Here is a 10,414-nt window from a genome sequence, read left to right on the forward strand (position 1 = left end):
ATCAACTTCATAAGTATAACATGAGAAGTCATGGATAGATAGCAGAATTTCTGGAAAAACTACAAGAAGTTGCAATTAAGAGTGGACTGCAGGCTCAGTATAAGTGAATAGTATGAGGTGGCAGCCAAAAAGATCATGCAACCTTGGGCTGAATTGGGAGCCATAGCTTCTAGTAAAAAGAAGGTTATATCCAATTGTGCTCTGCTATGTTCAGACCTCATCTGAAGTATTGTGTTCCATTTTGGTATTCATATTTGAAGAAAGGCATTGATAAGGTGAAAAGTGTTCAGCTAAGGGCAAGCAGGACATCCAAGGGCTTTGAATCCCTGTCAAAGAATGATAGATAGAAAGAATTAAGCAGATTTAGTTTGGAGAAGAGAAGACTCAGAGGGGCATGATCTTTCTCTTGAAGTATTTGAACAGCTATAATGTAATACCTTAGATAGCCAAATGAGTAGCAATTTGGTGGAAGTGGCAATGAGGTCAATTTCATTTTGATCTTAGGAGGAAAAATACCTTCCCAATCAGACCTGCACAAAAGTAGAATGGGTCACCTTGAAAGGTGATAGAGTCCTCTTCCTCAGAGGTCTTTAAGCAGAGATTGGGTGATCATCTGTCAGCTTGTTATACTGGAGATTCTTTCTATGTACTTGTTAGATTAGAAACATCAGTGAAGTTCTCTCTCAACTCTTAAATTCTGTGATCTGCTAACAATAATACATCTATCCTGAGTAGAGGTCTTACCCCTGCCTTTCTCATCCTATTTTTTGTTTGTTTTTGCTCTAATGTAAAAAGGTACTTTTTTTCCCTCAAGCCTCAGCTAAATCTAGACTTTAGTTTACTTGATACTGTTCTTAGAGCTTTGTGACAGTTTCTGTCTTGACATTGTCCTAGCTTATATGCCCATTCCATCTTTTATTCATGTCCTTTTGCAGCTGAGCTTATTGGTGAGCTTTCTTGGCAGCTACAACGGTTAGATTCCTCTTCTTTGTCTTTTTCATCAAGATCAGTCATGATTGATTGTATTATCAGAATTTCATTTTGGACAGTCTCCCATGTCTCGGGCCATTTCCCTTTCAAAACCACTTCCCTTTTTACATACTCTAGATATATGATCACACCTGTATTTTCTCTAAAATATTGTAAATGTTTTCCTAAAATGTAGGTTACATGTTTGTTTCTACAAAGCCTGTCTTTCCAGGGCTGTAATAAATGTTACTATGTTAAAGTCACTTCATTCTGAAGTTCCTGGAATTTTTTCCCCACTTCCTCAATGCATTGGTCAGAAATCAATATAGAAAATCAGTTTTCATGAAGTCTTTCTTGAGCCTTCTAGCTGATAGTGCCCTTACCTCCAGGCTACCTTGTAGTTTCTACATAATTTATAACTACTCATGTATAAATGTTTTTTCCTCTGAAAAATGTGAGCTCCCTCTGGGCAGGAACAGTTTTATTTTTATTTTTGTATTCTCTGTAAATAGCATAATAACTTACAAACAGTAGGTGCTAAACAAATCTTTGTTGATTGATGCTTTTTTCTACTTTTGAGGAAAGAAATTCTAATCAAGATATTTGAAGCAAGTGTTCAGCTTTTAGAAGGAAGACTGTTCAACAAACTTGGTTAAATGCCTATTACATGCAAAGTAGATAACTACTTCTAGCCCGTGTATGGTAGGGAAAAGCAACATAGTATTAAGGTTGGAAGAATTGGGTTTGGATCCCTGGTTTCCTGTATATAACTTTTGTCACCTGGGGTAAGTCACTTAAAATCTTAGAGTCTTAGTTTTTTTTTCCTTATTTGGAGAGATAAAGAGAGAGAGAGAGAGAGAGAGAGAGAGAGAGAGAGAGAGAGAGAGAGAGAGAGAAAGAGAGAGAGAGAGAGAGAGAGAGAGAGAGAGAGAGAGAGATGGAAGGAAAGAAAGAAAGAAAGAAAGAAAGAAAAAGAAAGAAAGAAAGGAAGGAAGAAAAGAAAGGAAGGAAAGAAGGAAGAAAGAAAGGAAGGAAGGAAGGAAGAAGGAAGGAAGAAAAGGAAGACAGAAAGAAAGAAAGAAAGAAAGAAAGAAAGAAAGAAAGAAAGAGAGAGAGAAAGAGAGAGAGAAAGAAAGAAAGAAAGAGAAAAAGACTATGGAATCAACCTGGGTTTCAATCCTGGCCCGGATGGACACCAGCTGATTCATCCAGAGCAAGTCCTTTGGATTCCTAACTGGTAAAATGAGTATACCATTATTTTCATTATATATCTCTGTTTTGTTATGAGGAAAGTGCTTTGAGTTATTTTACTATTGTTATATTCTGGTCATGAATCATTTGCACAAAATCCTTTTGATACCCTAGAAGTCACATTTACTTTCTTTTGTAAAAATTTCAAACATGATTAGTCAACTACTCGTGCTTTTGAGATTAGAGAACAGACATGTGAGGTTCTAAATCTCACCTTTAGTTTGCTTCTTCACTGCTTTCTACTTTGAATTACCCACCTCATCCTATACTTATTTTCTTTCTATGGCCTAGTTCTTTTTCTACTTAGTATTCAGGTTATGCTATTACATGAGCTTTTTCTCCTTGCCCCTCACATTTCAATTTAAACCCATTTTAAGAAAGGGAATTTTTTCTTTTTCTATAAATATATCATAGTTTTTCCCACTATTTCTACTATTCTTACCAATGAATGTATTATATTGTGTCACTTGTGCATTTGTCATTCCCACCCCCCTACTAGTGAATAAATTCTTTGTGGAGAAAGACCCTTTCTTAACTAAATTAATAACTTCCCCAGAACCTAGCAGAATCTTTTACACACATAATACGTTCAATATATATTTGTTGAATCTAGTTGAATGGAATTTTGAAAAAAAATGTCCTAAATATATTATTTAGCCTAATTTTATTACAATGAGTCAGCCAAAATTTGATATTGGGAAGGGACCTCAATCAAACTCTAGTCCAAATCATACATGAAAGGAATCTCCATGTTAGCATTCATGACAAGTCATTCAGCCTCTGCATGATGTCCTCTGAGGAGAGAAAACACACTACTTTTTTGATAGTCAATTTGAGTTCTAGAGAACTAGAAGTTCTTACTGATACTGAAAATAAGCTTGCCTTTTTCCAATTTACATGATTTTTTTTCTACTTCTGCCCTCCGGTGCCAAATGGAATAAACTCATTTCCTTTCCCAAATTACTGATGCTCCTTCCAGCCAGTGCCTACCTCTTTCATATCCTCTCCTATTTTTTCAGGGCCAAATGACTCTTCTCCTACTGTAGTACATCTATCATGTCTAACCATGTCATGGAAGTGACCTTGAATTCTCAAAGTCAGTACCAGAAAATTAAAAGTACTGGTACATCTTATCAAATTGGAAAGATTACAAACATAGGCTTAGTGGTTTGGTTTTCTGAGAACTAGCCAAACTAATTTTGGAGGGGCTCACCACCAGGTTTGCTATAAGAGAATATATTTTTTTCAACTATAACAACTCCTAAATTTTGCAGGGATCACAGATTCTTGAAATATTTAAGTATGTATTTTACCCTTAATCTATCTACAATTTTCTCCCCAAACCCTGAAAAGAAAATGGGTGATATAAATTTGAGTTTATAATTATTTTTATTCCTAAATCAGTCAATTATTTAACTTTTTCTGTTTAACACTTTATGCTTTATCCAGGGCAACATATTTTACTATATATACACACATATAAATGTATATGTTTATATTTAAATATCTATTTATCTCTCTCTCTTTCTCCCTGTTCATCCACTTTCTTAAAGTGTAGGTCTGGTCATGTCTACATCTACCACTGCATTCAGTAAACACCAGTGGTTTTCATATTACCATGTTCTTTGATCCAGGGACACTGGCCTCTTTGCCATTTCTTGAACATCTTACATGTCAGTGAACTTTCCCCCTGATGTCTCCCCATAACTAGAATGCTTTCCTTCTTCATCTACACCTACTGGCTTCCCTGGCTTCCTTTAAAGTCCCAGTTAAAATTTCACCTTCTACAGGAAATTTTTCCCAATCCCTCCTAATTCTAGTGCCTTCCCCATATTATTTCCTATTTATCCTGTACACAGCTTATTTGTATATAATACACACACATTTATATAAATTTCTTCCCATTAGATTGAGTTCTTTGAGTTCAAGGAGAGTCTTTTGACTTTCTTTGTAACCCCATGACTTAGCACAATGCTTGATACATGTTGTTGTTCAATCATTTCAGTTGTGTCTGACCCGTTGTGACCCCATTTGGGTTTTTTTTTGGCAAAGATACTGGAGTGGTTTGTCATTTCCTTCTCTGGTTCATTTGCAAATGAGGAACTGAGGCGCACAGGATCAAGTGACTTGTCCAGGGTCCAGGCAAAGTGGTCTATCCACTAAGTAACCTAGCTGCCTCTGCCTGATACATGGTAGGCACTTAATAAATGTTGATTTGAATCAAGTCTCTTTTATGTTCAAGCTCTATATTATGTATTGGGAACATAAAAGTAAAAATCAAAAAGGCCCTCCCCACAAAGAGTTTACAGTATTGTTATATTCTATCTATTACATTCTTTTATCAAAATTATAGAGAATCTTGCTCTTAAGATGAAGTAAACAAACTTTATAATGTTTTATATATTTTTCAATAAATGTGTTTTCCTTTGTAATTCTGTGTTTTATTTTATGCATTTAAAAATATTATTCTGAGAAAGGGTCCGTAGGCATCACCAGTCTGTCAGCCAATCAACAGGCATTTCTAAAGTACCTACTCTGTGTTCTTGGGGAGTTGCCTGAAGGTAATAAGAGGTTGGATCAGTCAGTCAGTCAATAAATACTTATTAAGTTCTTACTATGTGCCAGGCACTATATAAGACCTGGGGTTAGAAATAAAGGCAACAACAACAAAAAGTCCCTTTTTACAAAGGGCTAATCAGGGAAACAGGATACAAACAACAAAGTAAAAATAAGTTATACAGAATAAGTTGGAAAAACTGAATAGAGAGAAGGTACCAGTATTAGGGGAGATTGGGAAATGCTTTTGGTGGAAAATAGAATTTTAGCTGGGAATTGAAGGAAACAAGGGAATCCAAGGGAAGCCAGGAGATGGAAATGAGGAAGGAGAGAATTCCAGGCATGGAGACAATCAGTGACAATGCTCAGTCAGATGATAGAGTATCTTATGAGAAGAACATCAAGGAGGCCAGAGCTGGGTTGCAGCACACACAACGGTGCATGAGTTGTAAGAACACTGAAAGGCATGGGGGACCAGGCTATGATGAGCTCTGAATGTCAAAGAGAAGATTTTATATTTGATCCTATAGGTGACCAGGAGCTCCTGGCTTTTTATTGAATGTAAATGTACAGTGTGAGGTGAGGGAAGAGACTTGGTCAAATTTGTGCTTTAGTGTGAGTGGCAAGCAACTTGAAGTGAGGGCACCAACAAGTAGACTGTAGCTATCATCTGAGATTTAGGTGATGAGGACTTGTACTGGGGTGGTGACAGGGTCAGAGGAAAGAAGGGGGCATATATGAGATATTTTATGAAGACAACCTCAACAAGACTTGTTGAATTCTGTTTGAGATAGGTTAGATTTAATATGTCTAAAGGAATCCAGTTCTTAATATCCAACAGGCAATTGGAGATATGAGTCTGGAGGTTAGATGAGAGATCAGGGTTGGATAAGTGGATTTGCGACTCATCAGTATAAAATGATAATTGAATCCATGGGAGCCAATGGGATCAACTAAAATAGAAGGTAAGAAGGCCTAGAAAAGACCTCTGGGGTGCCCTTCATTACTGAGCATGACCAGGAGAAGAGCCAGCAAAGAAAACTGAAAAGGAATGGTCAGATAGGAATGAAGAGAACCAAGATTCAATTGTCCCACAGGACCCAACAGAGTAGAGATTATGAAGAAGGTAATCAACTGTGTTAAAGGCTGCAGAAAGGTTAAGAAGGATGAGAATTGAAAAAAAAGTCCATTAGATTTGGTGATTAAGAGATCATTGGTATCTCTGGAGAGTAGTTTTGGTTGAATAATGAGAAGCCAGACTATGGTTACAAAAAGAGTGAGAGGAGGGGAAGTGGAGGCACCTATTGGAGCCTTCTCAAAGAGTTTAGCAACCAATGGGAAGAGTGATATTGAATGATAGCTAGTAGAGAGGGATGAAGGCTTTTCAAAGATAGGGTACACATAGTCATGTTTGTAGTCAGAAGAGAAGCAGCCAGTAGACGGGTAATATTTAAAGATAATTGAGAGAGTGGGCATAATAAATGAGACAATCTATTGGAAAAGATGAGATGGAATGGCATCACTCATGCACGTAATGGAATTTGCCTTAGAAAGCAGAAGGACCACAGCTTCATGTGATATAACAGTAAAGAAGAACATATTGGTGGGAGGTATCTGAGTGATGTGAGATGAAGAGAAGGGAAGAAGAGAAATCTATCAACAAAAGGGCTTAGGTTTTTTTGGTGGTTTCTTTTTCAGCTTAGTATGAGACCAGGTTCTCAGATGAGAAGCTAGAGGGTGGGGACACTATAAAAGGTTTAAGGAGGGATGAAAAGGTTTGGAAAAGGTATTGTGGTGGGGGCATAGTGATTCGATTAGGAAGATAAAAAAAGATATTATAATGTGAATTTTCAGTAGACTCAACCAGCACAGTTCCTGGATTTATGTGCAAACATGGTCCATGCTACACACAAAGTTAACAATCTATGTTTTAGAGAGATGCATACAAGTACTGTGTGAAGTTTGAGGAAGAGTATTACTACTACTAAGAACGGCTATTATTATTATAGTTAACTTTTATATAGTGCTTACTATGTGCTAAGCACTTCACAATTACTATCTCAATGGATCCTCACAACAACCCTATGAGAGAGGTGTTATTATTATCCCCTTTATACAGCTGAGGAAAGAGCTTAAGTGACTTGCCCAAGGTCACACAGATAGGTAGTATCTGAGGTAGGATTTAAATTCATGACTTCCTGACTCCAGAAACAGCATTCTATCCACCGCACCACCTACCTTCCTCTAGTTGTTACTAATGTAGGACTAAAATGATATATTCCTAGTCGTTACTAAAAAAATGATGTACTTCAAAAATTTTAAAATAGTGTTCTCTTAATTGAATAGTTATGATAATGAGGGCACCATAAGGGATATATATGTACATACATATACATAATATATGTATATATGTATGTATGTATATATACTTTAATGATATGGAATTATCCTAACTCTTTAATTCAATAATTAAGATAGAATATGTGAATTTTCTCCAATACGAAAATTTTGATTCCTAGCACTCATTTCCTATTTTTGGATGGGAGTTGTACAGGCCATGCATTATTCATGGAAGGGGAAATGTGGTGGCATGCATACTGGCATCAACATCATATGTAAGACATTTTAAATTTAGAAAGTATATTTGACTTTCTGTTATAGGATCCAGCCTTCTTGATCATGAAATCTTGAAATTCTCTGACTGACATTTATCAATCAGCCCCTAGCCCTGTGTTGTAACTAGTTTCTTTGGAAGCTAAGGATTTGTGAAGATCAAGTTATGATATGTCTACACTGCAAAATGATCCTGTACACATACATTTCATATTGTTGAGTGATCTTGTTTGTGGGTGTGTAAGTGAATGTGTGTGCATTCATTCTGGCTATGCAGCTACCACAAAATAACAGCTCTGCTAGACAAAATTTCCCAGCACCTTCCTCTTCTAGCTTATTCTGTAAACTCCCTTTGTACCTTTCTGTAAATTAGCCTTCCATCCACACATTGTAAAGCTCAGGTTGATCTACACGCCTTATGCAAGCCATCTGAATTCTAGCACTCAGTAACTATTCACATGGGTATTACTGCGGGTGAAGTAGATATGAACAGTGATTTATACCCCAACATCCAGAATTTTTTTTTACATCAAGTGGGAATTTATTTGTGTGTGATGTAGCTTGGCCAGTTCTCAGTCTGGTGTAATTTTTCCATTCACCAAATGACATTTCCCTCCTAGATCCCAAGACCCAATGTGGTCCAGTTATACTGTAGGCAGGAGCTCCCTGTCAGATCATTTTAACTGCTGGAACAGGCCATGTTGCCCCCTTGGTGACAATAGCCCAAGGAATTCCAACAGGGTGAGGAAGCAGGTAGCCCACAGCCCTGCTGCTGATAAGGCAACCCTACTTGTACTTTACTTAGAAAAATAACACTTCTTCACCTTCCAGACAAGACAGAAAACAAGTTCTCAGGAGAGGCCTCTGGGGCCACTTCTGTCGATCCTAATTATTTAATTGAATTAAATCCAGCACCGCCTTTTATAATTCTGGCCCAGGAATCCAAATTGCTAACCAACTATGGGTCAGCTTCCCCAGATAGTTTGGGGTGACCTGTGTCCTCAAAAGCCTAGCTTAGAAAAGTGGACATGGTATCTAAAAATCAGACAAGTCAACTTCTCCGTGACTCTTCCATGCTCCCATCCTGCTGTTGTTAGGAACCGAAGAGAATGGGAAAGAATTTGCCTGGCACCATACTTCTCCATAGCAACAAAGGTTAGGAGTGGCCAGATCAGATGGCATTCTAACCAATGACGCAAGCTGGAGAGTGGAGCTTCCTGGGGGAAGGGTACTGAGAAAAAAGACAGTGCTTGGAGTTCTGGTGGTTTTTTTGTTGTCAGAAAGGGCAGAGGACCAAGATCCTGGTGCTGGAGGGGGTTGAGCTGGTGCCATGATATAGAAATGGAGAGGGTGGCCAGCCATGCATTGATTTATTGACCAAATCTCACACTCTGAAGCAACTCATAGCATGGGCAGAGGGATATCCCTCCTATCTCCTGTGGCAGCCAAACAGGTTGGGCTCCTGCTTGGGAAGGTTTACTGAAACATAGTGTGAGCAGGTTAGGGAAGGCTGGTTTTGGAGGAGCCCAAAGTGGGTCTTTAGAGAAAATAGTTACACAATGCGCCCCCCCCCAAAAAAAAAAAGCCACATGGAACAAACCATAAGAGAACCAAACCCAAGGTAGACCATGAGAAGCGAAGGAAGAGCCCAGTGATCTGCAGCCATTGTGAGACGGAAGTCACTCTTCAGGCAGGCCAAGGCTGGACATGGATCCTGAGGTGCCCTACCAGTGAAGGCCAGAAGGGGGTGTTTTCTCATCTCTCTAGGGAGAAGGAGGGAATTCAGACCTCGAAGTGAGATCCATCAGGCCTCTCAAAGCGGAACGTGCCCCACATGTGCCCACTAGAGGCCTGCAGAGAGACATGGCTGCTGTACTGGAAAGCTGGCTGTTCTTTGGATAAGACAGGCTCCCGGCCCACCACCCCTCTGCCTCGCACTGTCTCCAAGGTGCCTGACAAGCCGAATATCCTCTGGTGCCGTTCCTGGAGGTGTACGAAATCACTGTCCAGGTTTTCCAAATGGATGCAGTAGTGCCACCGGTAGATGTGGGAATTCTGGGCCTCCCTCATGCCCATGTAGCAGGGGATGACAGTGACGTAGCTATTCTCGGTGGTGTCCCGATGGACATCTGACAGCTCCAGCCAGAGGTGATTCTTCTCCTGTCAAGCACGAAGGGTCTCTGGAGTCACAAAGGGTGGAACTTTGGACTGCTCATAGAGGAGAAACCTTTCAAACAGCTCATGCTGGTTGGTCACCTGGTCAGTGGATGTGTAGGGGAGGATGGCTTCGTGGCTGACATAGTCCAATCCCATAGAGGGCTCGACTGTCATCATGGTTGGCCAAGAACATCCCAGCTTCTGTCTGAGATCTCTGAGACATGTGGGGGCAGTCCCGCGCATCAATCAGCAACTGGTAGTACGTGTGGGTTTTGCCTTTCACTTCCTTAGAGCCACGGCCAGCTGGATTCTCTGTTTTTTCTGGGGCGGTAGAAGCCGCATATATCTCGGCCGTACAACCTGGCCTGCCAGGGAAACAGGACGACCCCTCGGTACCCAAATACGCTATGAAGAAAGAGCTGGCCCATCTCGTATTTCCTATTCTGCTTTGGCACCTGAAATACTCCAACTGTTTCCAACACTTTGCCCTCTGGTCGGTTTCGGAACGAGAGGTGTCTCCGCGCTGTGGCCACGGCCGGGAGCTCCCCAGGGGAAAGGTCCTGAGGGGCAGCAGCGCCTGGGCCCCCGCCAGAGGCCGGGGCCACCACTTGCAGCAAGCGGCAGCCCACGGCCAGGGCCCGCTGGGTTACACAGCCCGCCATGTCGGCGCCTGGGCCACGGCGGATGCTTGGACTCGGTCACGGTCACAGATGCGGATGCCGATGAGGGGCCCTGCCCAACCTCCAGAAAATTAATAGTGATAAGCATAAAAAGCATTTCCAGGGCAACTGTCTGGGGTGTGTGACAGTTGGTCTGGGGTTGTTAGTATAACATTTAAAAAAAAAATATGGCACCTTCCTTCAATTAA

The 10,414-nt window shown here is 40.2% G+C and overlaps 1 pseudogene; it reads right to left on the reverse strand.

The window, feature by feature from the left end:
* Positions 1–9,113: 9,113 nt before the first annotated feature.
* On the reverse strand, positions 9,114–10,208 carry LOC118834669 (annotated as a pseudogene).
* Positions 10,209–10,414: the final 206 nt, after the last annotated feature.

Source organism: Trichosurus vulpecula, chromosome 1, assembly GCF_011100635.1.
Source record: "Trichosurus vulpecula isolate mTriVul1 chromosome 1, mTriVul1.pri, whole genome shotgun sequence".
Lineage (NCBI taxonomy): Eukaryota > Metazoa > Chordata > Mammalia > Diprotodontia > Phalangeridae > Trichosurus > Trichosurus vulpecula.